We start from the raw sequence: 27,514 nt of genomic DNA, 5'->3' as shown, positions 1-27,514 counted from the left end.
TATCTTGCACCAGAGTCTGAGCAGCAAGAAAAGTTGCCTTGGAGGTGCTCATTAACCAAGCTGATGACAAAGCAAAAATAAAAAAAGGTAAGTTTTAAAGGCATCTTTCTAACCAAGGTACTCAAACATCCATTTCCATCTGCCCAGGATGAGAAACTTTGCATGAATTAAGCTCACGTGCACCATATGTCTATTTATTTCCTCTTTGCAAAGCTGCTTGAAGACAGCATGCCAAGTTAGTGTTTTAGAAGTTCAGTGAGATCAGTGCCTGGAGCAAAAAAGCAGCAAACCAAAAAGCAGCCCCAGCAATACTCCTAAAATAAAAAAAATAAAATAAAATAAAACCTCTGCTTAAGCACAAATACAATAGTTGAAGTGAGGCAAGAGGTAATTAAGAGCTAATATTAACTTTAACTGAGCTTAAATGACAGTTAGAAAAGCACCAATTATCACCAGACATAAGGATGTAAATCAGAGAAAAAAATGGCTGGGTAAACCAGGTCACTCAGTTCTAAGTGTCCAGGCCTGAAGGCAAGAACAGCTGTTCCTGAGTTATTCCCAGCAATGTTTGTCTGCTCTGTTCTTCAGGATTTCTGTCTTTGGATTGAACTGGGCATAGGGACTACAGGCTACTCTGGATATCAAAACAGTTCTTAGGAAGAAGCTTTTAGGCATCTAATTAAAAGATAAAGAGAGTAAAAGCAAGCTCCTTTGTGATTAATTTATGCACGCTCAAGTCTTGAAGGTATATCACACCTGGACCTTTCATGAAGTGACAATTTCTGTTATTAATGAAATTGAAGAATATGCACTGGAAAGTCTTCTGAGCATCTGAGTTTGGGAGCTGGTGGATAAAAGAGAGAAAAGAGGTGATGGCAATGATCAGAAAGTGAAGTGTCATCAAGGAGCTGAGATCTGGTCACTCACCAGATTAAATGTGATTTTTTCTGCCATAAGAAGAAAGAAGCTAAATATCTATTGAAGTAAAGGGCCCCTAGATACTTTGAAAGGAAGCATCCATAGTTAATATCTAGATTCCACATTTTCTTGCCTTATCTTCATGAAAACTTCCCTTTGACTGATTTTGGTTGATTTTTTCTCACAGTTTGTATTACCTTTTGAAGTAAGTTTCATGGAGCTTCATAGATCTAAACACTACTTGCATCCAATTTTAAAGGCCATGGAGACATCTCAAAGCACAAGGAGAGAAATGCCACCAAAAATACTGGGACAATCTCTCCATTTTTAAGAGAAGAATCACCAACAGGTTGTTTCTGTATTGATCCTGGAGCAAATCAAGAACAAAAAAATGAAAACCTTATTCACTTTACAGAAGATGGCTTGTCTTCTCTTGGGTTACGCCTAACCTGATAAATTACAAATGTCCAGGGTCTGTTCTTTCTTTGGCTCTGATGCAAAATGGCACATCCATGTGTTTCCCCTATAATCTGTGCAAAGTTGGTCTTCATTCATGTAGCATTTGGGAACAGCCACTGGCCTTTGACGTCCTCCAAAATATGTTCTGACTTCCTAGAAAAGAACCATTTGGGATAGACTAAAATCATGCCAGAATGTACTAACAACCATTAGGTGGTGTGGACTATTCACAAGCAGGGTCTATCTGCTTTCTCAGAAAAGAATTAATGTCTAAATCTACAGTTTTATGCAGCAGGGACCGTTCTCTCCTGATGCTGTGCTCTGAGTCTACTGAATGAATGCAGTTCCCTGGAGGAGAGTGCACCAAATGAGAAACACAATACAAATATTCAGAACAGAAAGATGCATCACCAGCTCATTTATCTGCCCTAACCTGTTTCACACATGCTGATGCACAAAATACAATATCTCCTGAGTTTGTGTTCTTTTACAGAATGCCTTCTCTGGCTGATTGATCATTCTACAAAGGAAAACAAATAAATCAAACCCTCATTTTAAATATAAATTTTCCTAGCCTTACCTGACACTGATTTTCATCCAATATTTTTCACATCTTGGTATTCTGAAGTAACTCACTGCAACTTCTTTTTGCCCAGTAACTAATCAAATTACCTCTTAATCTTGCATGTACTAAGCAAACAGGTTGTGAAAACATTTTGCTAATTTTCTCCTTCCCTTCCCTTCCCTTCCCTTCCCTTCCCTTCCCTTCCCTTCCCTTCCCTTCCCTTCCCTTCCCTTCCCTTCCCTTCCCTTCCCTTCCCTTCCCTTCCCTTCCCTTCCCTTCCCTTCCCTTCCCTTCCCTTCCCTTCCCTTCCCTTCCCTTCCCTTCCCTTCCCTTCCCTTCCCTTCCCTTCCCTTCCCTTCCCTTCCCTTCCCTTCCCTTCCCTTCTTCTTTTCTTCTCCCCATCTATCCACTTATTTTTTGCCTCTTCTCTCTGTATTTCTTTCAAAACAAAATTTTGCAGTATCAATCTCACCATACTCCAGGTATAGGCCAAAATAATTAAGTTAATCCAGAAATAATCACTGATATATTTTTTGTTGTGCTATTATTCTGGGATAGCAGAGTTGAGTCTTTGGTGTTGTACATCCTGGACAACCTTTATTTGGATTAACTAGTCTGCATTGTTTTTTTTCTGGATATGGAAATTTGCATTCAGATAGGCTACTTTGGCTCATCTTTGAATTGATCAGGTTTCCCAAACAACTCAGATCTCTCTGTAGAACCACTTGACTTCACTGAGAGTCAATTATTGCCTTTTTATCAGCAGTGATTTTAATCTTGTTCCAAACTCATTGATAACGATGTTGAATAATTCTTGCACAACTTCTTGCTTCAGTGCTGATTTGTCAATGACAAACTCTTTTTGAGATTAGTCATTTTGTCAGCTTTTAAGTGATTTGATATTTACGTTGTTCATTACAAAAAAAAAAAAAAAAAAGTAATAATCTGGAAATGAATCAAACACTTTACGAAAGTCTTACAATGATGCAGTTGTCAGTATAACAGAACTTGTTATCTCACCAGAAACACAATCAGACTGGCCTGACAAGGACCTCTTCCATTAAAACACGTTGACTGACACTAATTGTATTCTTATCCTCTGGTTCATTATTGATTTCAGCTAGTAACACTGTTTTCACTATTTTGTATGGAACTGATGCCCAGGTGAGAATTACCATCTCATTTCTCCTGCCTGAACATGTCACCATCTCTGGACTGCCTCCTGCCTGAACTGTGGTGCTCTGAAGATCTTTAGCAGCTATATACAGTCTTTGGAAAATATCACAAAATTTTACTGCTGCTCTGGCAGATTATCAGTTAATTCAATTGAAGCATCATTTTCATTGGTTCCAAAACATCCCACTATGCCAATTGAAAACATTGAGATGATAACCCCAAAGAACTAGCTTATAAGAACTGGTGAAGAATGGAAAGGGGAAAACAACAGTTCATTTTCCCTAGCAAACAGAGTTTAAATCCAAGAATCTGTCCAAGGGTAAAAAGTACAGGCCATACCCTTGCTCTCTGCTTGAGAAATGGAATGGCTGAAAAGCAAAAGCCTTGGGGAACAGGAGGAGTGCTGAGCTCCTACCTAGATATTCCCTCTGACTCCATGAAAGGTGATATCTAGTTTAGAAGCCCCCAGAGAGACCTTATAGTAGTGTTCCCCTCCCTAATGGGGCCTACAGGAAAGATGAGAAAGAACTCTATAGGAGGTGTAGTGAGGACAAGGATGACTTTAAATTAAAAGAGAGGAGATTTATATTAGATATAAGGAAGAAATACTTCACTATGGCATAGACTGTCCAGAGAAGCTGCAGTGGATGCCTCATCCCCACAGATGTTCAAGGACAGTGTGTCTGGGGCTTTGGGCAACACAGTCTAGTGGAAGGTGATCCTGCCCATGACACGAGGGTTGGAACTAGTTGATCTTCAAGGACCCTTCCTATTCAAACCATTTGATGATCCTATTCAATTCTAGTGTTGGGAGTCATTAGGTCAGGTTGATGGATGAACTTGACAGTCTTGAAGGTCACTTTCAACCTAAATGATTCTATGATTCCACAGAAGTAGGGTTGCTATAGTTTTTATAGTAGGCAGTTGCCTACAGAAGTAGGCAGTTGCTTTTGAACCAGCCAATGCAGGCAGATAAATGTAAGTATCTGGTGGAAGCAGGTACTTCTGCATCAAGTAAAAGACAGAAAAGTGCTTATCTTTTCTTCTGCAGGCAGAAAATAATCATTTCACACAGGGTCTTCTGTACTACTGAATATAGGCAGAAACCTGAAGTTCTTTGTATGAGAGCCTAACAGGAAAGTAGGAAAAAAAGGGAAGGCTTGCAGATAACCTGCTGGCTGACTGCTGGAATGACTGTGAAAAGAAGTCAGACTGTAACAAGGAGATGTGGTCAATACAGAAAGTAAAGGGCTAGAGCCTCTGTTACTGATAGCAGTGCTACTACTACTCAAGGCAGTTTTAGACTATGTTGATCAGCTGCAGATACCAGACATCTAAAGTACTGAATAACCCAGACTTCCTATGCAAAACTGATTTTTCACCATCTATTAATTCATCAGTAGATCAACAACTGTTGAGGTCTAACAGACCAAAGAGTGACCAGTGCTTATTCCGTCCAGGAACTGCACAAAGTTCCCTAAACTGCCTCAGGCAAATGTGGTTTAATACCAGCTGATCACAAAAGGATATGTGAGAACAAAGATCAGAGGCTGAAATATGCTGCAGGGGATTGTTAACAGCACAGCTGGCCTGTGAACAGATATGGACCATCCCAGGACATGCTCATTGAATACTTTTCTACCTAATACAGCTGGAGGGATGTTTTCCTTGGGGCTATTTGAGATGCCAACAGTGGACCCTGCAACCATCAGTCATGTTGCTGGAGGAAGCATTGCAACAAGAGAAGTGGAAAAATGCAGTTGGAAAAATAAACAATTGCAAATTGTAGGACTGCAATGCCAGACTTGCTGGAGATTTATTTCATCTTAGTTTATTTTGATTCCTGTATTTAACCACCAACCTAGAATTCATTTCAATACACCATTAATGGCTGGTTGCCTTTGCAGCATGGTTTCCTGACAAAATGAAATGCATGAAATACACAGAGGGCCCAGTTCGTCTTACCCTAGTATCCCAGATGATCTCACCTCCATTTGCAATGGGGTTTGAAGTCTTTCAAGTCTGTTCTGCTTTGTGAAATAGCTGTCTGAGGAGAGGTGAGCACTTGTTTGCACTGACAGAGCAAGCAGTTGCAGGATGTGGCTGAAGATGGCTGAAGGATCTTGCAAGATAGAAAAGGTCAGTGAGAAATCAATAAGGGAAAAGGTTGTACTACACTGGACTAGAGATTTATGGGGTAGTATTGGAGGACTCCCCATCCCTGGAGGAGTTCAAGGCCAGGCTTGATAGTGCCCTGGGTAGCCTGATGTAGTGATTGGCGACCTTGCCCACAGCTGGGGGTTGGAGCTCAGTGATCTTCATGGTCCTTTCCAACTTAAGCCATCCTATGATTCCATGATACTATGATTCTGTGATTCTATGATTTAGTTTGAGCTCTGCAACCAAAGCTATAGCTGTGACTGTAAGGTCTAGTGATCAGTGGATCCTCTGGAGGACTTGCAGGACACAACTACCTCATTAATGAATTGACTTACCTACCTCATCAGTGGATCACGATCCCATAATCTTCCACATTATTAACATGTGTTTACTCCCAGCAAAGGACATGATGGTTCCTACACACTTTACCAATCACAGCACATTGCTGATGATTTCCGGGCAGCTGAAATTTTTCTTTTAGTTTCATAATGTTTTGCCTTTCCCAGCAGCATATCTGGGGCAAACTGGTAACTACCTGCTGTTGTAAATGGTCTTCAGATGGAGAGAGGATCAGCAGTCTCCCTCCCTCGCTGCTCCCTCACTTATGCTCTGTGTCATGGTGAGGACACACGTGCCCAAATCCATACGTGGATTGCTGATGCACGTGCAGCACTCTCAGGCATTGATGTAAACCCTACTGTATGCACTCATCATTTACTGTACAGCAACACAATGCTCACAACGCAAATGCAGATGCCTGAATCATACCCATAGAAACATGTAAGCAAGCCCACCTGCTGCCTACTGCACTCGTGCATGCAGGAGGCTTAGCAGACACAGCTCTCCACGTGTCTGCTCCTCACCATACACAACACACATGGACTACAGTCTGTACACACACACTTGCAGGCTCGTACCTCCCCCTCACAGGCTGGAACAACTAGTTCTCAGCTCACTGCATTCAGACACATATCACAGACACTCGGTGCTTGCTGTTATACACACAGATATCCCCATTTCCTCAAAAGAGCCCCATCTCTCCTTAAAGCCACATTCAGTGGACACGTGCACACTGATGCTGCCCTCTGTACATTCTCATTTTCTCTGTCCCAGTGCATGAAAACAATTTTATCGTGTGCACTCACCTGTAGCCTACTACATTTGTGTGTCTCCTTCAATATATAGAGGCAATCAGTGCTTTACACTCATGTGGGTCAGGCCTCCCTCAAAATGGTTTTTTTAATCCCAAAGTTTGTTTTGCTTCCCTTTTTTATCTGAAAAATTAAAAGCAAATAGTAATTGAATTAATTTAATAGCAATTACATTAATCCACGCCTCAGGTCTCATCTGTCAACCTAAACAGAGAGACACTGAACTATCACTCCCCATGTCTCCATTCTGTGGTCCCTTCCTACACAATAAAACAATATTCTGTGCTCCTCTTTAGATCTCCATCACTCCTTTTGTTCCCCTCTATGTTTCTCACATGGTTTGTCACAGAATCACAGAATCACAGAATGACCTGGGTTGGAGGGGACCTCAAGGATCATGTAGTTCCAACCCCCCTGCCTAGCAGGGCCACCGAACATACACCTTTACTAGATCAGGTTGCCCAGAGCCTCGTCCAACCTGGTCTTGAACACCTCCAAGGACGGGGCATCCACAACATCCCTGGGCAGCCTGTTCCAGGACCTAACCACCCTCCTAGTAAAAAACTTCCCCCTAACATCCAACCTAAATCTTCCCTCTTTTAACTTAAAACCATTTCCCCGTGTCCTGCTATTATCAGCCCTTATGAAGAGTTTACTCCCCTCCTGGGAGTAAGTTCCCTTCAGATATTGAAAGGCTGCAATGAGGTCGCCCCGCAACCTTCTCTTCTCCAGGCTGAACAAACCCAACTCCCTCAGCCTGTCCTCATAGGGGAGGTGCTCCAGCCCCCTGATCATCTTCGTGGCCCTCCTCTGGACCCTTTCCAAAATCTCCATGTCTTTTTTGTACTGAGGGCTCCACACCTGAACACAGTACTCCAGATGGGGCCTCACAAGAGCAGAGTAGAGAGGGACAATCACCTCCCTATCCCTGCTGACCACCCCTCTCCTGATGGAGCCCAGGATCCCATTTGCTTTCCGGGCTGCCAGAGCGCACTGCTGGCTCATGTTAAGTTTCTCATCTATCAGGACCCCTAGGTCTTTCTCTGCCGAGCTGCTCTCAAGGACAACTCCCCCCAGCCTGTACAGGTGCCTGGGGTTCTTCCGGCCCAAGTGCAAAACCTTGCACTTTGCCTTATATTAGGTTCCTTCCTCTTTTCCATTTTAGGTACAGACATAGGCTGTTTATCATCTGACCTACTGCATTGATTCCCAGTATCCCTAATTTATATTAATACCAAGGATGCCAGGAGGTGAGGAAAGCTCAGGCAACCCTGTTCTTTCCATAGCATTTCCATTAAAGTTTCCAAATTCAGAGACTTGAGACTTGTCTTGCAAAGCAGACAGGGAGAGAGGAGGAGGGTCTTCATTGGGTAAAACATTGCGTGAGGATCCAGGATAGTCCTTCTGTTCTGTTCTTGAGCTATGACCATTGCATGGTAGAGAGTATTGTGCTCCCACCTCTTGTTAGGCATTGCAAATGCATTCATAAGGCTCATAAGGAGAGAACTCCTTTAAGGGTATCTTGTTGAGTACCTTTTCCAGTGCAAAAAAAAAGGACAATAAAAAAATAAAAAAAGAAAAAAGAAAAAGAAAAAAAGAAAAAAGAAAAGAGGCAGTGATAGGAACCATGTCTGATCAGTCACACCAATCAGTGAGGACAATGTTCACTCCAATAGGATTATCTAATGGAGTACTTCTAAGCTAGGAGACAATAACCAGATACAAACTTTCCAGTCTCACCACTTGGTGGGGTATCAGATTCCAAGTGCCACTTTCAGGAAGATTAAACTGGACTTTGGACTTTGCAGCTGATTAGACTGTAGACTGGGCTGAAGGGATGGATACAGGACATTACATAGACCTGCAAATCCAGTCTTTTCATACTCTGCTTATTTCCTGAACCACAGTTTCCCCCAAGCAGCTGTTGCCTAGGGACTTGCTAATGAGCATAGACCAGGAGCAAGCTGACATGTTATTAGTGTAGATGATTGCAGGAGAGAGCATGGAGATCATATTTTAGAGGGTTTTGTATGCATGTTTTGTGATTGTGCTCTGCATGTCAGTGTGCAAGAACAAAATGAGCCTTTCATTGAATGGCCAGTTGGTTGCTCAGAGAGGTAGTGGATTCTCCATCTCTGGAGACATTCAAGGTCAGGCTGGATAAGGCTCTAAGCACCCTGATCCAGCTCTAGGTCCCTATTCATTGAAGGGGAGATGAACCAGATGACTTTTAAAGGCCCCTTCAAACTTAAATGATTCCATGATTCTATCATGCTATGGTTCCAACGGAGGTAGAAAGCACATGAATCATGACACTAAGAGTTACAAGCTCATTTCAAGCTTCCATATCATAGAGTCATAAAATCCTCAGATTTGGAAGGGACCTCTAAGTGCCATCTAGTTCAAGTCCTCTGCAATGAACAGGGAAACTACACCTAGATCAGGCTGCCCAGGTCTTTGTCCAGCCTTGCCTTGAAAGTCTCCAGGGACATCTTGAGGAGAGGAGCTGTTAGGATGGGCTATTCAGTTGACTACAAGCCAAGTGGTGCATGCAGGGTGATGGAGGCTTGGCATGGAGGGTGTTGGAAGATGTCACCAAAGCAGCAGCTGGAGGACGTGGCTGGTATTGGGGTCCCTTAAGAAGCCTCTTTCCTTCCATATGCCTGATGGCACAATGCTCAAGAAACAAGGATAATCCAGCAGTTTGGGGATGGTGGGAAAAGAAGGGAAGAAATGGTAGCACCTCACCTAGTCAGCCCCAGTAGGAGAAAAAGTGCAATGGAGAAAAAAAAATGCATCACACTGTAAGAAAAGAAGAGCTAAACAAGTAGGCAGCCTAAGGCCAAAATGTGCAATCAGATGGGAGGAAAATGTAGCAGAGAGCAGGAGAGATGAGGAGTGAAGGATCAGAGTCATTTTTGGAGAGATATGAAAAAGCAAGAGAAGGATTGTATAGAAACCTTATCTCATTCCTGCCTGTTCTCCCACTGCCGTCAGGATTATGCAAATGAATCATTCAAGTAGATTTTCCTGGTAATTAAAAACTCTGCTCTTTTTAATTAAACTTTCCCTCCAGACTGCTTTTTGTTTTTCGTTCCCCCTCGAGAGACCAATCTTTACAAGTCTTTTTTTTTTCCCCTCCCTCCTCCCCCTTCTCTTCTTTCTCTTCTACTTCAAAATTGACGAGGCCAATCACAAACTGACTTGAACACTGAGTTAAATGAGAACTTGCTGGAGAATGAAAGAGGGGAAAACTTTGAATCCAATTCCTATGGCAAGAAATCAGAATAACTTCAGAACATGGGGTGGAGCAAACAGGTTTAAGGGCTTATGCAATGGACTATAAAGTAAATGTGGGAAGAAAATCAGAGAAAGGTTGGGTGGAGTGAAAAATAAAAACAATGAGTTGAAGTGCTTCTACCTCATGAGTTACAAACAGCAGGGCTTTTGCTAGGAGACCTAAACGTTTGGATGTTGTGTTGTGTTGAGGGATATGGTTTAGCGAGAACCATTGGTGATAGGTGGATGGTTGGACTGGATGATCTTATAGGTCTTTTCCAACCTTAGTGATTCTGTGATTCTGTGATTCTGTAACACATCTATAATGAACTCAAGAGGGTAAATACTCTTCCTAAGCTAGAATGAGCCTTATTCCACCACAATTCAACCTGGAGTATGTTCAACGTTGAGTATACAACTCAGCTTACACTCTGCACAAATTATTGAAGCACAGATGGCCTCCATGAATCTCTCTGCATCCCTGGCAGGTAGCACACAGAGTGGACTGAGATCTTGGATTGGTGTTGACTCAGGGCAAGATCCTGAACAGGGCAAAACCTTCTCACAAGTGCACCCAGATCTGCTCCCCTTTGGAATTTACAGCTTCTCACCACTGCAGATGGAAGATCTATTTGTGACTAAGCACAGCTGAGTACACCCCTAGGAAAATACAGTGCTCTTCCTGTCACAGGAAGATATTTTTAGCTTTAACATGCTATCTTCTTAACACAAAAACTCCCGTTCTTAAGTGCCACAAATTCTCCAAAGCCCAAAGTGGGCTTTTTTTGTTCTGTATTTTTTATTTTCTTTTTTTCCCCCCAGGAATGTTTTCCTTTTTTTCTCCCCCCTCAGCCCTCCCCACCCCCCATCCCTCCATCCCTTTTTCTTCTTTTTCTTTTGGCTTTTTTTTTTTTCTTTTTCTCTTTTTTTTTTTTTTCCTTTTCTCTCTTTTTCTCTTTCCTTTTTCCTTTTCCTTTTCCTTCTTCATCTTCATCTTCTTCACCTTCTTCTTCTTTTCTTCTTCTTCGCTTTCTTCTTTTTCTTTTCCCTTTTCAGATGGTTTGCATCAGTATATGTGTGAATATAGCCACAGAAACATGTTGTGAAGTGGCAGACAAAATAATAAGTCCAGAGGAGATTAATTGCTAGAGTACTGATGATGTTGTATTTGGCAGGCATTAGGCATCGTAATTGGATACATGTGGAACATATTACATGTAGGCAAACAGAAGCAGTGCTCCATGAATAAAATATCTTTGAGGATCACTATTAAACTGTTCAGATTTTTCCAGTTTCTTTTTCTTCAGCCCCATTTGAGGGATATGGAATGACTAGGGAGACCAAACACTGCTCTCTGCCCCATACTTGCCTATTGCCTTACCTCCTTTTTGCTTTTATTTTTCTTCATGTTAATTCAAATGCATTATTTCTTCCAGGAAGAAATATTAACAGATACTTTATCAAGCCTGTAAGCAGGTTAGGATTGGTGCAGCATAGAGTTTGTCATAGGCATATGGATATATCATAAATACATGAATGTTGCTTGTGCCCATTTGATCTGAGGTCTCCCAGATGTGTTGGGACAGCACAGATATGCTATAGGAGTCATCATCAACCAGTTTCTAAAATTTTGGAGATGCTAAATGTAAGAAGCCACAGGGAAGAGATAGAACATTAGAGAGAGATTATCTACTTTTCATTATGGTACAGAAGTTCTTCAACAAACTTCAGGGAGGAGAGAAATTCTGCTCCAGTTTAAGACAAATTATTTAATGAACACCCAAATGTCAGGTATTCAAGCATTTCTTCACAGTGTTGAAAAGGACAGAATGTTTCAGTACTTCATCTGAAATTACCTGTTTGAAATAGATCCCTTTCTTTTATCTGAAGCGTACACTGTGAGAGTTGAAAAACGAAAGAAAAAAAAAAAACCAAAACAATGTGCTCCTATGTGACTGAATAAAAACTTTCTCTTTGAGACAAACTTTTGCTGTTCTTATGTGTTTCTTAGAAGATATCAACATTTCGGGTGTTATTCAATTTCAGAACTGAAAAATTCAATAAATATTGGAATTTTCCATGAATCAGTCTTGTGCACTTTTAATAGCAGTGACTTGTGCTGTGTGCTTGTAAAAAAACATTCTAACTGCTACTGCTACTTCCTTCCACATCAGTGTAGAAATGGAGTTTCCATTTTGAGCAATCTTTCATTGGGGGTATTGCCTCTGACCATTGTGTCTTTGAGACCTGACCCTAAGAAAAATGTTTCCTACTTGTTCTTATTCTTCTGTCCTCTCATGATTAAAAGTCTTGCACTTTACATTCTCTGATCCTGCCTTCATGAGAAATTAATTGGTGTAATTTATTATTTTACATTGAGATGTTGGATTGTGGACAGGAGATGCTGACAAATGGGTTCACGGTGGTTAAACTTGGCACAGCAATAGTCAAAGCTCAGGTGAATCTATTTTAACAATGCATGAAAAGATATTAAATCAAAGAGAAGAGTCTCCTTCAAGAAGAGCAAAAGATCTTGTTCAAGCTCTCTTGAAACTTTTCTTAGTTTCTACTGGCATCACTAAATGACAAAATAAATTACTCTTTATGCAAAGTAGGTGGAATGTAGTTTTTCCTTCAGTTCTTTGCCCCGTCCTTGGAGACATTCAAGGTCAGGCTGGATGGGGCTCTGAGCAACCTGACTGAGCTGTAGATGACCCTCTTCATTTCATGGGAGTCAGACTAGATGACTTTTAAGGATCTCTTCCAAGTGAAACAATTCTATGATTCTATGACTCTCTGCCAAGAAAAAATCCTGGGTTTCCCTAGAAAGAACAGCTGACAGTACTGACACTTGGAAAGCAGTTAATATAAACATGTTCTTCTTAATAAGGTCACTGTCTGTTTCTGAAGATCACAGCACATTGCTATCAAATTTGATGATATCAGTAAAAGTGGAAATCATTAGTTCTTTCTTTTGCAAATCTGTAACTCTGTCTTTCTGTTCCATAAATGATTTAAGATCCTTGGATTTTAATTTATTTTCTTTCTTCACAGTTTAAAGATTCAGGAGCAATGGCAGGGACTAAAAATCAGATGATTAATTTCATAGAAAATCAAAAGATTTCCATTTTCTTTCATGGCCACGTTAATGCAGACTGTGATTGAGCCAGATTCCAAAGGCTATAGCAAGGCATTGGTCTGGAAGTTTTGCCAAAAAAAATAAAAGGGTGTAATTTCAGACATGATCTCCAGAATCTTGGTCCCAGAAGAATATTCTGACTGCTGAACTGAAGCTTTAATACGTTTTACCTCTTCTCCTTTGATGCAGTGAAGCTGGAAAATACTTGGGGAAGTAGAAAATGTCTGGGTCCAGATTTTATCATAAAAATCTTTGCAAACAGAGATTATCAGCATAGCTCTACTTTGTCATAAATTATAAGACAGCTACTCTTTAAGGTACCTTTGAAAACTCATCACTGTAAGAGTGCTTCCCTACACGGCACAGTTTGCATCTTTTTATTGAAGCATCTCCTCTTGCTCCACCATGTATCTATCCATTGACACACAACCTGTGGGCATCAGCAGCCTTTTTTTGTAGCTATGACTCCCTGAGGTTAATAACATCTGGCCTTCCTATTTTGCTTTCCACCACCTTCAACCCTGGGATTCCTGTTGTCCTGCTACAAATTAACAAACTAGCGTGGTTATGATCTTATTCTACTGAACTGTTGTCAACTTTATTTTCATGTAGTTATCCCTGGTTACATAAATCTTTTTTTTTTTTTTTCTTCCAGATAGATTTCTATTAATAAATCTTCTGCTCCTTTTGGGGAAAACCAAACAGATGGGATTTATTTTTTAATCATTAAAATGTTATTGAATTTTCATAACAAATAATTGCCTTGTATTTAAGCAGCATTGGAGCAAAAAGCAGGTACACATATGTTACATCTGTCAGACAGAACAACAGCGTATTAAGTCCAGATTTACTTGCAGAGTCACACTACAGACACACATTACTTAAACTAATGGGTATTGGGAGTGCTTTCAAAATACTAGACTAGAAGCAGTTAAGCTTGGAAAATGAGAATAAGAATAGGACCAGGAAGCCTCACTGTATTCCATGTTAAATAGTGATGCTTCATTTTCCTTTTACAGAAGCATTCTGCAGATAGCAACGAGCTTAACTTCCCAGCTATGAACTTTTATGAGGTTGCAAAAATTGAAACTGCAAAGTCTAGCTTCACCAAGGAACCAAAAAAAAAAAAAAAAAAAAAAAAAAAAAAAAAAGCCAAGAGCTGGGAACCTACTCTTGATAATAATCTTGACCAAATTATGATGGAATAGAAAAGGAGAAAAATATGACTTCCCATAAAGGACCTTGCTGGAGGGATGGAAAAGAACTCTCAAATCTCACACCTTTCACAATAAGTGTGCTACACTGTGACATAACCCAACCTCCTCTACCTCTCCAGTCCTGGAAATTTAATTTAACTTATGGAAATTTTATTTCATTTATGGAAATTTTTAACTTGGAAGTAGCATATCTTGAATCAGAAGTGAAATGATGGTATGTAATGAGCCTATCTTACCCAAAGGGTCATTGGAGTAATGAAAGTTCTTTGGCTTCTTGAAAAGAAGCCCAGTTGAAATACTCCTTTGAATGGAAAGTACACATGAGACTCCAGTGGGTGAGCACACAGAAGGAGTTTCCAGTCTGAGTATCCCTGGCAATAAGTTGTACCAGCTGTCAGCAGGACCTGGAGCTGAAAGAGGCTGCCCAGAGAGGTTGTCGATGCCCTATCCCTGGAGGTGTTCAAGGCCAGATTGGATGGGGCCCTGGGCAGCCTGGTCTAGCATTAAATGTGGAGGTTAGTAGCCCTGCATGTGGCAGGGGGTTGGAGATTCATGATTGTTGAGATCCCTTCCAATCCGGGTCATTCTGCAATTCCGTGACCTTAGACACACAGCCTTTATTTGCAGGTGAAATTCATCGCATTTGAAAACAGCATCTATGTTATGTTAACTATGCCAACACAAAGTCATCTGTGAGATTTACATTGCAGATCACCCCAGGAACTGTACCAACAAGATATATCTGGGGTAGATTTTCTTTTGAGATGTTAGGTTGTAGACATAGACGTGGACGTAGACACAGATGCAGATGTTGATGTTGATGTAGATGGCTCTGCCCTTATAGCATAGAATTCATTTGTGTAAAAGTAAAATGAAGCTGGCATCAGCTTTCAGTTTGGAAACTTTAGATCAGACCTACAGAGGGCTATGATGGATTTGTTAGGGTCCAAGCCTGGTAGTTCTGAAGTTCAAAATAGACATTTAAGGAAGCAGAGGATACTGCAATGAAGCATGAGGATATCAAACAATCATTTGAGTTGGAACTGATGGGATTGTATGTGCAGCTCTGATCCTTTCTAATGGGGAGGCAAAGGGAGGTAGAGGAGGCTCTGAAATGAGACTTTATGAAAGAGAAGGTTCTTCCTGGTAGAGTCTCTGTTGGTGACTGGAGAGACCTCCATTGGGCATAACACCAAGTTTGCTAAGACTCTGGATCATTTCTAAAAACATGCAGGAGTCCTTCAGTAATGGATGAAGGAGAAGCAATTATCTCCAGCTAAAAAAAGACAAAGGGTAACTAAGGTTACATCCAAGCTTTATGGTGAATTGTTTCAAAGCAGTGTATAAATTTTGCTATGTTATTAGCAGAATTCAAGTTTTAGTTTGAATTATTACAGATTCAGGAAAGGGGAATCCTTTTGTTTCCAGCTATTTCCTACCTGTGTCAGGCTCTCCATTTTACTTAGACAGCACTGCATTAATCCTGCTGAAGTTATGGCTTGAGTTCAGCAGTACCTCAGTTCTGGGTTTATGTTAGCTGATTGGGATTTTTCCCTCCAGAAGAGTCATTCATACTTGTCTATGTGGAAACAGAATGGTCTCTGTGCTGTAAATGTCTGGATGTGCTTTGCTTGGCATCAAGTCTAATGCTAATAACTCTGAGCTGGACTCTTCTTCTTCAGTTCAAAGAGTCACTGCTTAAACAGTAGCTTCTGTTGGCTCTAATATTATGTGCCCCAGATGTAAGAGATGGATAAAAACACAGTGGGGTTGGATGAATCACCGCCTTTCATTGTGGAAGCTGTTTGAAGAGAGGTGGAAAATGCCTTTGTTTGGTACAGGCAGCAAGGTTTTACTCACTGTGCATCCTCTGGCTGAACTAATGAATGAAACAGCCAGAAGTCAATTAAGTCACTACCCAGAGCCCTGCCATGAGTTGCCCCTGCAGTGAGTTGGACTTCGACTGCCTCTGGGCTGTTCTGAAAAGCTGTACATTGTTGTCAGAGAAAGCAGATATTCACATCGTAGTATAATTGGGATGGCAGTCAGTGAATCTGGTCCATGGGGATATCACATATCTTCTCATGTTTGTACATGAAAGGATCTTTGCAGCTGGATCTCTCAAACTGTTCCCATTTGTGTCTTGCAAACAAAGATGTTGACGCTACCCAAGAGATGCTGCTGGACACTGGGGTGTCCATCCTCCTTGTAATGAGTAATAGTGCTGCCCTGGGAAGCCAATACATCAATAGCATCTCCCCTGGCAGAAGGGAGAACAATTTAGAAAGGAATTTGGTCTGCATAGTCAAAAGTAGGATGCAGTATCAGCATAGTACAGATGATGGCAGCAAAGTATAAAAGTAAAACAGGTGAGAAAATATCAATTATGTTTAATAGGGAGCAGAGAAACTTATTTATGTAAGTTTCTGGGAAGCTGATCTTTGGGATCCTTGATGATAGGAAGTGAGGCTTTATCTATATGTCTTCCTGCAGGAAAGACATTCCCTTCATTACAATAGTATCTGCTAGAAAAATATTTGCTTACAACAGTGGTTCACCATGGGTATAGTGGACGTCAGAGTAATTTTCCCCATGCTAATTAATGCAGGGACAATAAGCTCCCTATGGAACTAATTGTCACTTTCTTTTCTGTTGTGACTTTCAAAACCTTCTTCTTTTCAGCAGAGCTGCAGCTTTGGGAATACATTTGAGAGCACTGTGAATTTATTTATTTCTGGACAGCAAAGTGAATTGGTGTGATTTCTTTCCTGGGTCATTTTCTCCTGATACTGTCTTTTAAATTGTGGTTGCTGCTTCCTTAGGGGGTAGTATGTAACTGCAAAGGTAAATGTGTCCATGTCAAGGGACCTGAGCAGTAAGTCTGGCAGAAATGCACATCAGTGTGTACACAGAGGAACTTGTTTCTTGTACATTTGATGAGGAGCAGAGGCTGATATATCCCCATTGCATCATTATGAAGAGCTCCTGAAAGTCCACAGTCCGTGCCTATGAATAACTGTCCCTTGTTTCCACAATCTCTAATAACCAGGTGAGTGGAAGATTTCCCACCCCTCTAAGACCCTGTCACTTTTTCATCACTTGTAGAATGGCTGATGATGTTACCTTGTGTCTGGATCTTCTATTCAGAACCCTATGCTACGGTATAGGCAGAATTCCTATTTCTTTGCAATTAACTCTGTTCCTCCACCTGCACAGATTGCCTAAACTGTTTCCCAGGCATGCAGAACCTTTTCATAGAATCATCTGGATTGGAAAAAACCTCTAAGATCAAGTCCAACTGCCATCCCATCCCCACCATGACCACTAACCAAGTCTCCAAGTACTACAACTAGCCTTTTCTTGAACAGCTCCAGGGATGGTGAATTCAGCACTTTGCTGGACAGCCTGTTCCAATGCATTACCACTCTTTGAAAATATTTTTTTTTTCCTAATATCCAACCTTCTAGAGCAGTCAGTCCTAGGACAAAATGTATTCCTATGGCTCAGCAGCAAGGACCAGCTTCCCCAGTTCCACCAACAAATGTATGAAGTAGCCTTGGAGCTGTCAAGTCACTTTGCATCTTTATGATGTAGCTTGCTCAGTGCCTGGCAACCATAATAGGTGCTAAGAGCTGCAGTGAAAGGGCTGCTTAAATTGACAGCTGACAACATAATCCTGCCTTCTTGTGTCTGTCTCTGTCTGTAGAGTACATTTTGCCAAGGGTGTGACTTTTGAGCAAGACCATTGTTTGGAGGCAAAGCCAGGTAAAAGGCAAGGAGCCAGTGAAACTCCTGCTAGAACAGTGGCTGGATTGGCTTTCTTTTTGCCAAGGAAAATATTCAAGTGATTGCAGGAAAGGAGAATAGGCAGACGTGTAAAATCCTTAGGTAAAATGTGAGGTTTATGCTTATATGAGATGGACAGTGAAAGGCACAGAAGTATTTCAGGAGATGAGCAAATAAAATTTTAGAACTGATGAGTCTTAACCAGTTTTGCACAGGAAGATGGTCACTGTCTCTGGAGGTCTTCAAGAAAAGGTAGATGTGGCACTGAGGGATATGGTTTAGTGACCTTAGTGTTTTTTTTCAATCTTAACGATTCTATGTTTCTATGATTATGTGATATGCTACTGTAGAACAGCTATGGACCACTCCAAGGAACTCAGAACTCACAGCAATCTAAATGCAATGGGTCAACTTAACATGGGGTTACTCTATAATGATATGAATGCATGTCCCTATTCTCTATTGGCAGCAGCCATTGAGTGAACCTCACCTCTTACACCTCTTCTTAGAAGAATATAGCCCTGGGCTTCAAACTGGTCTTGATTACCTTGTTGATTTTGAGCCAGAAAGTACAGATGGAGTCAGAGCAACTTTCCAAGAGCCCTGTGGATTCCTCATGGAAGAAGCAATGAAGATGCCCAGTGGCACTGCCTCACAGTGATGGAAATGGCTAACCAACAAGTGGATGAAGTGTGGAACACACTGGGTTGACTCACTCCAGGAATCTTAGTGCTGGTTCAGGACAGACATAGCTTCTCTGTTTCCATTTCCCACCCAGAAAGCAATGATAGTAATAGTAATGATAGTAATACTTCTCCCAGTCAACAGTGATTAAGTTGTTATCATTTTAAGAGACTGGCTTTTATTTTTTACTGACAGATTCTTGCTTCAGTCCTAGTTGAACCTTTTGAGTTTCTCTGTCCTACATACACTCATCAAAATGTGTTTATTGAAGATGGATCTGTGTTTATGATTTGAAATTTGCATGGAAGCAGAAACAATAGTTAAATCCAAGGACTCTAAAAATATTGCTTGTATACATTCAGCATTGCTAATGCTCCAGAGCTGTAAAGAAAACTCCCTATCTATGCAAAGGCACTAATTTCTGTATTATTAAAGGAGTAAAGTACATTGCAGAGATTTTATCCAAGCTTTTAGGAATGATAGGAAAAAAGTCTCAACCCCGTTTAATTTCTATGACATTGAGAAAGCAGATCTGTAGAGGCAGAGAGAAAAATGCCTACTACAAAGTTTTCTGCTTGAAAAGATAACTTTTGTCCTGAAAGTCTTACCCCTTCTCATGTAGGGGAGTTACTTCTAGGGAAAAAAAATCTGTTGGGAATCTCTCAGTTTGAAATGATCCATCTCTGGAGTGAGTATCCCTGATCTATAAGGGATGGAGACATCATTGGCCACCCTAGAAGTACATTTTTATGATGTTACTGATTAGTATCATTAGCAGAGATTTAACTCTCAGCAGATCACAAGTGGCACCTTTTACCTACAGTTGCTATAGACTGGATTAGGACTTGCTGATCCTTATGGGTCCATTCCAACTTGGGATATTCTTTGACTCTCAGGATATTCTATGACTGGAATCACTCACGAGCGTTCAATTCACCCCAAATATTTATTTATTTCATGCTTTGTCACAAAAAAGGATGAGCTGAGGAATCAGTGCATTAGAGAGATCTGATGGATCGCTGAGAGTTTATGGAATGTCATTTGAAATAACTCATAGCAAATAGGTATTTATCTGTTTCTGTAGCATAGTAGAAATTGCTTACAGGTTATTGCCCTGCTGTAAGGTACAAATGACGAGCATTTAAAAGACATGCAAGCTTCAAATCTGTTAACACACTTCTTCACAGTATTTACTTCTAAAGGAACAAATAAAAAATAAAAACTGTTATGTTTATTTGTTATTTCTGAGGATAATAAATTATTTTTCAAGGAAATGTGAAGAAAGTATGTTCCTGGACAGGTGAGAACTACTCTCCTGTAGTAGAAGCTACACATTTCACTCCTAAAACCTGAAATTGTAGGCACAAATTTTCTCAAAGACTGGCTGTCAAAGGGAGTTGATTGGTTCTAGATCTACAGGGTTTTGCCTTCAGTATTTCCATGAATTCATATACATATAAGAGGAAAAATGAATAGTTTGATGGGAACATTTGGGTACTTTTCTCAGATTTTACAGTTCTAGAAATGTCAAGTAATGTTAAAAAAATGTGGAAGCCTAGGAAAGCAAGATTTCATAGAATCATAGGACCATTTGAGTTGGAAGGGACCCTTAAAGGTTATCAAGTTCAACTCCCCTGCAACGAAAAGGGACACCTACATCTCAATCAGGGAGATCAGAGCCCCATCCAGTTTGACCTTGAATGTCTGCAAAGATGAGGCATCCTACATCACTCTGGGCAACCTGTGCCAATGCCTCACCACATTTGTCATAAACAACCCTCTTCTTATATCCAGTCTAAATCGCCTCTTAGTTTGATAGCATTTCCTCTTGTTCTATTACAACAGACCCTGCTAAAGAGTCTGTCCCCTTCTTTCTTATAGGCCCCCTTTAGATATGAAAGAATCTATTTTGTAGCAGACAAATGTAATTGAGAATATGATTTTCAAAGACCTGCTCTTGGAAATGCCAGTGTTGTGGAAAAGGGTGTGTTAGACCAGGAAAAAGTTTTGCTCAAAGCAGGAATGCAACCCCTTGGCTTTTCTCAGCTCAAAAGAAGTCTTCCCACCCATCCTGCCCATTAACAGGCTTCCTTAAATTCAAAATCCTTTTTTACATCTCCCTAAGTATCAGGAGTTATGAGGGCAGCTACATAGACATGACTAAGGTTGCCTAGGATGTGGGCCAGGGTAGTCTTTATGGGCTTTGTTTGCATTGCACCTAGCATGTAGCTGGAACTGACACATATTATTTCAACTGGAAATAATGCAAAAGGCACAGTGGTAAAATAATCACTAAGTGCAAAGCTAAGCGAAGGCAGATTTAATCTGCAACTTCTTGTTTATTTAGTAATAGTGATATTTACTTACAGTTGTATGTAACTTCTGTCTAAATTGGGGACATCCAAAATGTAGAAAAAATTCTACAAATCTCCTCTTTTTAAACAGTGAGCTAAAGTTATCAAGAATTTCATTTTTAGATTGTCAGAGTTCCTATCCTGGAGTGTTTCTGTCTCCTCACAAAACACAGTTGGCCACATCTGTGAAAAGATAATTTTGTACTCCCAGAGAGGTACTGTGATGAGTATCAGAGCACATTTCTTTTACACGGTGCCAGTGACAGATGGCATCTCTGAGTGAAAGACTGAAAACCTGTGTTATCTGCATAGGTGTTAAGCTACTATCATAGCGTTCTGTAGAAGTGGCTTTGCTACCGTGGCACAACAATTCCTTATGGTGGGATAGAATCACTAATCTGTACTAGAAGTGGACCAAGACGATAGGTGCCTTGTAGATGCAAGGTGAAGAGACTGCATAGAAACACAGAATGATTAAAGTTGGAAAAGATCATCCAGCCCAACCATCAACCCATCACTACCATGCCCACTAAAACACATCCCTCAGTGCCACATCTCCATGTTTCTTGAACACCTCCAGGGAGAGTGACCCCATCACCTCCCTGGGCAGCCTGTTCCAATACTTCACCACTGTTGCTGAGAAGAAATGTTTCCTAATAGCCGATCTAAATATTGCATATGTCTCAATGTACAGCAGTGCGGGTGAAAGACAAGAGTGGTGGTAGCAGAAAAAGATGGAAGGACATAGAGAGATAGCAAGGAATCTTAGTTAAGGTTCTCTGAAACTCCAGTGAAATAATTAGAATGAAGAATTGCTATTCATTTGTAAATTTGTGGTATCTCTTCTTATTGGAAACTGGAAAAGGATAAGAGATTAACTAATAATTGATTTGCAATTGCCAGGACACCCACTTGGGGCATTCTAGGAAAAAAAAGAAAAAGAAAAAAAATTCATGTTTGGCATTCTCAGACTGAAATGTTTTATTTATTCTGGATCTCTACAGATCCAGGATGAGATGTTTCTTTTTTTAAGTGGAAATGAAGCTGAGCTTCAGCTTGAATTATCCCAGATAAATTTTATTTTAGGTCTCATTGCCTCTAATTTCTCCTGATCTTCACCTAGTTAATACCACTCATGACAGCCTCTCCCTGGGTCACTGTAGCTGCCAATGAAACCTGTGGATTCACATGTGAGCTTTTAAAATGTTAAGCAGTGCAGAAATTAGCCCACCTGGGGTTTGCTACAGATATTCCTTGTCATGATGTTTCTGGCCATGTCTCCATCTCTCAAAACATGAAGTGAAGATGGGATTTATTTCATTGTTAGTTTCCTGTTCATTCATTTTCTGTTCATATTAGCTCATTCAAATCCATTCTAATAAGCTTTAATTTTCAAAACCAGCATAAGTATATGTTCAAGATATCTGAGTGTAGGGTTCATATCAATTCCTGTTGCTGGTAGCTTTCACAAACCATTATGAAACATCTTGAACTCTCTCACCCTTCTTTAGGACCTATGGAGCCACTGTCCCCTCTTAACAGACCAACTGATTAGGGCAGGGCTGAGTTTACCATCTTCTCTGACATCAAAGCACTGAGATATCAAAGGGACATAAGTACCTACAGACACAAAGACAACTTTGGAAGAGGCCTCCTTATTTAGCACTCTTTGTTAACAAGGAAAACCCGTGTGAGTTGTGAACCTGCTAACCCAGAATTTTTCTCCAGAGATGATGACCAGGTTCTATGAAGAGATGATGAGTCATTACTTTGAATGGTGAGATAATCCCAAACGTGCACTTTCTGCAAAGGCAAAAGGCAAAGAAGCCTATTGGCCTGCCCTGTGTCCCACCATGCCTGCAGGTCATGAGTGACCATAATATAGATAAGCATATCTGCACAAGATGAGTATAAAATCCCCCTAAACCCATATCCAATATCTTCAAGAAATAAGAGCAGGTGCACGGGAAAGGTTATAGCAACAAACTGAGTATGCAGTGATATATTCCCCTTGAGCACTTTCCTCATGGCTGAATGTCTGTGGTCCAGTATCTTCCAATACAGACATGGAGTTTTTGTCTTTGATAGCCCTGTATTTATAGCCCCTTCTTTCCTCCCCCAGGAAATTATTCAATTACTTTTTAAACTCTTGAAGTCTATGCAACATCCTGTGGCAAGAATTTCACATCTTAACTGTGTGTTGTGTGAAGAAAGTGACATCTTGTGCCAGAGGCGATGTCTTTGTGTAATAATTCTGGATGTAATTCTTAGGTCATGGGAGTCACCTATGCTTTCAGTTATAAAGGGAGTATGAGCAGTGCTCAGATCCTCCTCCTTATCTGTTCCTGCTCTTATGCCAGAACTTGGATGCTTAATCATGGATCAAAGTCCTGTTGTGCTCATTGCTGAGCAAACAACAAATGTTTTTTCCCATAGCAGAACAAAAAGGCAGCATTTCTAATGGGCCTCACATCAACGCTGCTCCAAATGCTGTGCAAAATGTTCTGCAACAAAAAAAGAGGATTTGCAGGAAATGCAGGAATCATCCGCTCAGTGTCACCCAGCAGAGTCAGTAATAAACCTTGTGAATTTCCTCTTTACCCATCTTCTCACTCACAAAAAGATCACAGATATGCTGAATAACCATTATGAACCAGTAAGCATCATGGATGGATCCCTCTAGCCTTCATTGTCCCTGCACTTTCTGCACTATCAGACAATCACTCCCCAGAACATGCAGTTCTTCGGTCTGGGATGCGTTGTTAAAATTCACATTAATAAATGATACTCAATTATAAATAATATATGGATAAATGAAAAATATGAATAAGGAATTATTTGTTTGTCTGCATTCAGATACTCTGAATTGGAAATGCACACATACATATTATTGCTATATGCTAAAATCAGCTCTAGAATCTAGAATGGTGAAATAATCCTGATCCATGCTTCCTGATGTTCACATGGAACCTCAGCAGAAGTCTAGAAGGAAGCTAGGTTCCAGAAATATCTTACTCAAAATCAAACAAAAAATTCAGATAGTCATCAACTGAGGTGAGCTCCTGTCATTTTACTTGGGAATTACCCTTGTTGATGACTATTGATGACTATCTGAAGACCAATCTTTTTAGAGTGGTTTTGAGATAAACAGCTTTCTCCTGTATTCATGCTGCACTTCAGTAGACAGATAAATGTATCACATCAGCTTTGTACTTGAATTTGTCCCCTCTGCCACCTTGGACTTCGTAAAGAAAAGTCTTAATATTAGGGCTGAATTTTTGTTATTGAATATAACAAACCAGAATGTTTGTTCTGGAAGGCAGCACACTGCTTTGGAGGGGAAAAAAAATGAATTATACAGACTACCTTTGCCAGTTGGCCTTGGAGGCTGAGAACAACTGCTGGCACATTTTATTTATTAGGATGGAAATCACCCCACATATGTACTGGTGTCCTACACAGTGTACCTCTCATGTTGAATCACTGCAAAACTCAGGAGACACCAGTGCTTTTTAGCAGTGGGGGGAATTTGGGGAGGAAACAAAATGGTAGACACTGATGAAATCCCAATGGTTGATGATCTTCACATTCAGGAGAACTCAGGTCAAAGAGAGTTGACCCATGAATACTGTGATTCTGTGATGAATCTGATTCTGTGATTCTGTGATTCTGTGATGAATACTGTTTGTGTGCCCGATTGGCAGCAAATCTCAAAGGTGCTGATCAAAAGGATTAGCTAAATTGAATGAGAATAGAGAGAGTTTCTTGTGTTTTTCCTCTGCCTTTTAAACATTCTTTTTTGTTTATTGCCAACTTTGAGATTCAACAAACAATATATGTTGCCCAGAGAGCTGGTGGTTGCCCCTTCCCTGGTGACATTCAAGGACAGGCTGGATGGGGTTCTGAGCAACCTAAGCTGTAGGTGTTTCTGTTCATTGCAGGGATGTTGGACCAGATTGCCTTTAAGGGTTCCTTCCAATTCCAATGACTCTATGATTCTATTATTCCATATTTTCTTGCCTCAGTGCATCTGAAACCATAAATAATTTCCCACATGTACAGACTGTTTCTGACATACATAATTGGAAATAGTCATTAGAGTCTTTGTCCTCCGGTGGATAATTAACCTCTCTCTTAATGACAGGTGAAAATGGTCATTCTTGATTTGAACCGGAAAATTTACTTTGTATTAAAAAAAGGAAATAAATCCTACAGGATGTAGCACAAAGCAGTATGAATGGATATCTGATAAGAACTGCTTTGATAAACAATGACTACCCCAACCACAGAAGGCATTTCGAACATTTTAAAAAGAAAATTTGTTTTTCTTCTATGATTCCATGATTCTACATTTATTTATGACTGAAAGTACCCACCCCATTGATCTTGCAGTCCTCCAGTGATAAATGAATTTCCCTCTACAAGCAAATTCAGCACCACCTGCAGTACCAGTGTCTCCCTGATAGCATCCAGAATCTTTGCTTACATCCTGAAAGCCTGAGACTGCTATAGTTGTGACAGGTATCAACACAGAGCCCATCTTCTACCGTCAATGATCTGTCCTTGCACACCATTTGCTGTTTCTCAGTTTTTTGGTAGATGCCAGATGGCAAATTTTGGAGCTAGACTAAGTTGCTTTGCACGTGTGACCTGAAAGCAGCAATGCATAATGAGTGTCACTGGGGGCAGAGCTGGTTATGGGATCCTAAAATCCCTTCCAATTCTCTCCTGAATAGTTAAGTGTCTTAAATACTAAGGTTTGGGCTTTCATCCAGAGTCAGGCAGGCACATTTGATGGGGAAAAGAAGGTTTTGAAGGGGCTCTGAGACCAGTTCCTGTAGAAGTCTAAAATAAGCTGATGGCTGATCTGTGGAAGAGATCCCCTCTTAATCCTTTTCCTTATCAGGAACAGGTTCCTTATCAGCTAGCTCTCTGCAGTGAAATAAGCAGAAAGAGGAGAGAGATCAATCCAGGCTTGAAATAAATCTAGTCCACCATAGCTCTGCAGTCCTCTGTAGAGTCCAACCTGCACCTTCCTCCAAGCTATTTGTAAGCCCACCTTGGTCCTCTGTTTTTCTCCTCAGTATTTGGTCAGAAAACCAATTTTGCATTTGCCATGACATTTTACTAGCCACACAACTTCTGAGCTTGACTGTGCTGTCCTTGGCATTTAGCATGTCCACGCTAGGGCTACTTTTAAAAATGAACTATACCAGAAAATGCTGTTTATTCTATAATATCTTTTCAGCTTACATCATTCCACCTGCCTATCCAGAGGGACACAGAGATGTATGACACCCTGCAACGATCTTGGCTGTCCTTATGTTAGAAGATGTGAAACTTCAGTGAGTGGTGCGATAGCAGGTTGGACCACTCCCAGTGGGACAATATTCCCTTTCAAGCATGGGAGAAAGTTGCAGTCACGCAACTTTCTGGTATGCCAGAATGGTATGACTAAGAACCATCTTCTCCCTTTTGCGAACATTTTATGCATATGCATATTTAGATCTATGTGTGCATATATATCTATGTGTTCATTTATATCCATGTGTGCATATATCTATTTTTAAATTCATGTGTATGTAGAGAGTAGCTGAGCTTTATTCAGCTTGGGGTATTATAGACTCTCTCCTTCTATTAATCTTGCAGAAGGTCAATAATCAGACACTGAGCTTAGCTGCTCTAGTTTGTGTCAGGTCAGAGCTTCCCTTCCCTTCCCTTCCCTTCCCTTCCCTTCCCTTCCCTTCCCTTCCCTTCCCTTCCCTTCCCTTCCCTTCCCTTCCCTTCCCTTCCCTTCCCTTCCCTTCCCTTCCCTTCCCTTCCCTTCCCTTCCCTTCCCTTCCCTTCCCTTCCCTTCCCTTCCCTTCCCTTCCCTTCCCTTCCCTTCCCTTCCCTTCCCTTCCCTTCCCTTCCCTTCCCTTCCCTTCCCTTCCCTTCCCTTCCCTTCCCTTCCCTTCCCTTCCCTTCCCTTCCCTTCCCTTCCCTTCCCTTCCCTTCCCTTCCCTTCCCTTCCCTTCCCTTCCCTTCCCTTCCCTTCCCTTTTCCTCCTAAGAGGAGTTACCATCCTCTTAAGCCTCTCAGTGTTTCTGTCTCTTTTTTTCAGCAACTCAATAGTGACCAATTAGGAAGATACCCAGCTCCCCCAAGCCTGGATATCTAATAAACCATGACCTGAAAAGTGTCCTTTGCCACAGCAGATCTTCAGCAGCACTCCTCTTTGTCCAGACTTCTATTCCAGATTATGGGAGATGGAAAGTCTTTCCAATGGCCAACATCATAAAAGGTTTCTCAGCAGGATGCACAGCATTCACTTGGAAGCCTCATTCCATTAATTCTCTTTTCACTAAAATTAGTTAGAAAGAAGCCAACAAGCTATCAGAGTGACTTTAAAGGCAACAAACGGTGTTAGTAATGAGGCAAACAAATGTCCTTGAAGCGTCTCTCATCTGCTTGTACCTTACTGTGGCTTTAGCAGAAGTCATTGTGGTTTTAATTAACACCTTTCCCTGTGCAAAGTTACCACATTTTTCTCAAAGACAGCTTTTCCCGAGTGACACTCAAATAAGAGTTTCTGGATTTTATTATGCCTTCAGAGCCTCAGTTAATCCAGGGTTTCTTCCTTTTAC

At 40.8% G+C, this 27,514-nt stretch overlaps 2 long non-coding RNA genes across 3 annotated transcripts; one reads left to right on the top strand and one right to left on the bottom strand.

Moving 5' to 3' along the window:
- Positions 1-1,374: 1,374 nt before the first annotated feature.
- LOC149918746 (uncharacterized) lies at positions 1,375-6,541 on the bottom strand. The gene is made up of 3 exons (XR_016465684.1): positions 6,424-6,541; positions 5,107-5,240; positions 1,375-1,530 (listed from the first exon to the last, which is right to left on the bottom strand). It is a non-coding gene; the product is annotated as an uncharacterized LOC149918746 (long non-coding RNA).
- Positions 6,542-17,678: 11,137 nt separating this feature from the next.
- Positions 17,679-27,178, top strand: LOC116227527 (uncharacterized). 2 transcript variants are annotated; one of them, XR_004166593.2, is made up of 4 exons: positions 17,679-17,829; positions 25,281-25,409; positions 26,137-26,323; positions 26,992-27,178. It is a non-coding gene; the product is annotated as an uncharacterized LOC116227527 (long non-coding RNA). The 2 variants fall into 2 exon arrangements; XR_004166591.2 differs by lacking the exon at positions 25,281-25,409 and having other exon boundaries at positions 26,992-27,158.
- Positions 27,179-27,514: the final 336 nt, after the last annotated feature.

Source organism: Phasianus colchicus, chromosome 3, assembly GCF_987193195.1.
Source record: "Phasianus colchicus chromosome 3, bPhaCol1.hap1.1, whole genome shotgun sequence".
Lineage (NCBI taxonomy): Eukaryota > Metazoa > Chordata > Aves > Galliformes > Phasianidae > Phasianus > Phasianus colchicus.
This window is presented reverse-complemented; position numbering and strand designations above follow the sequence as displayed.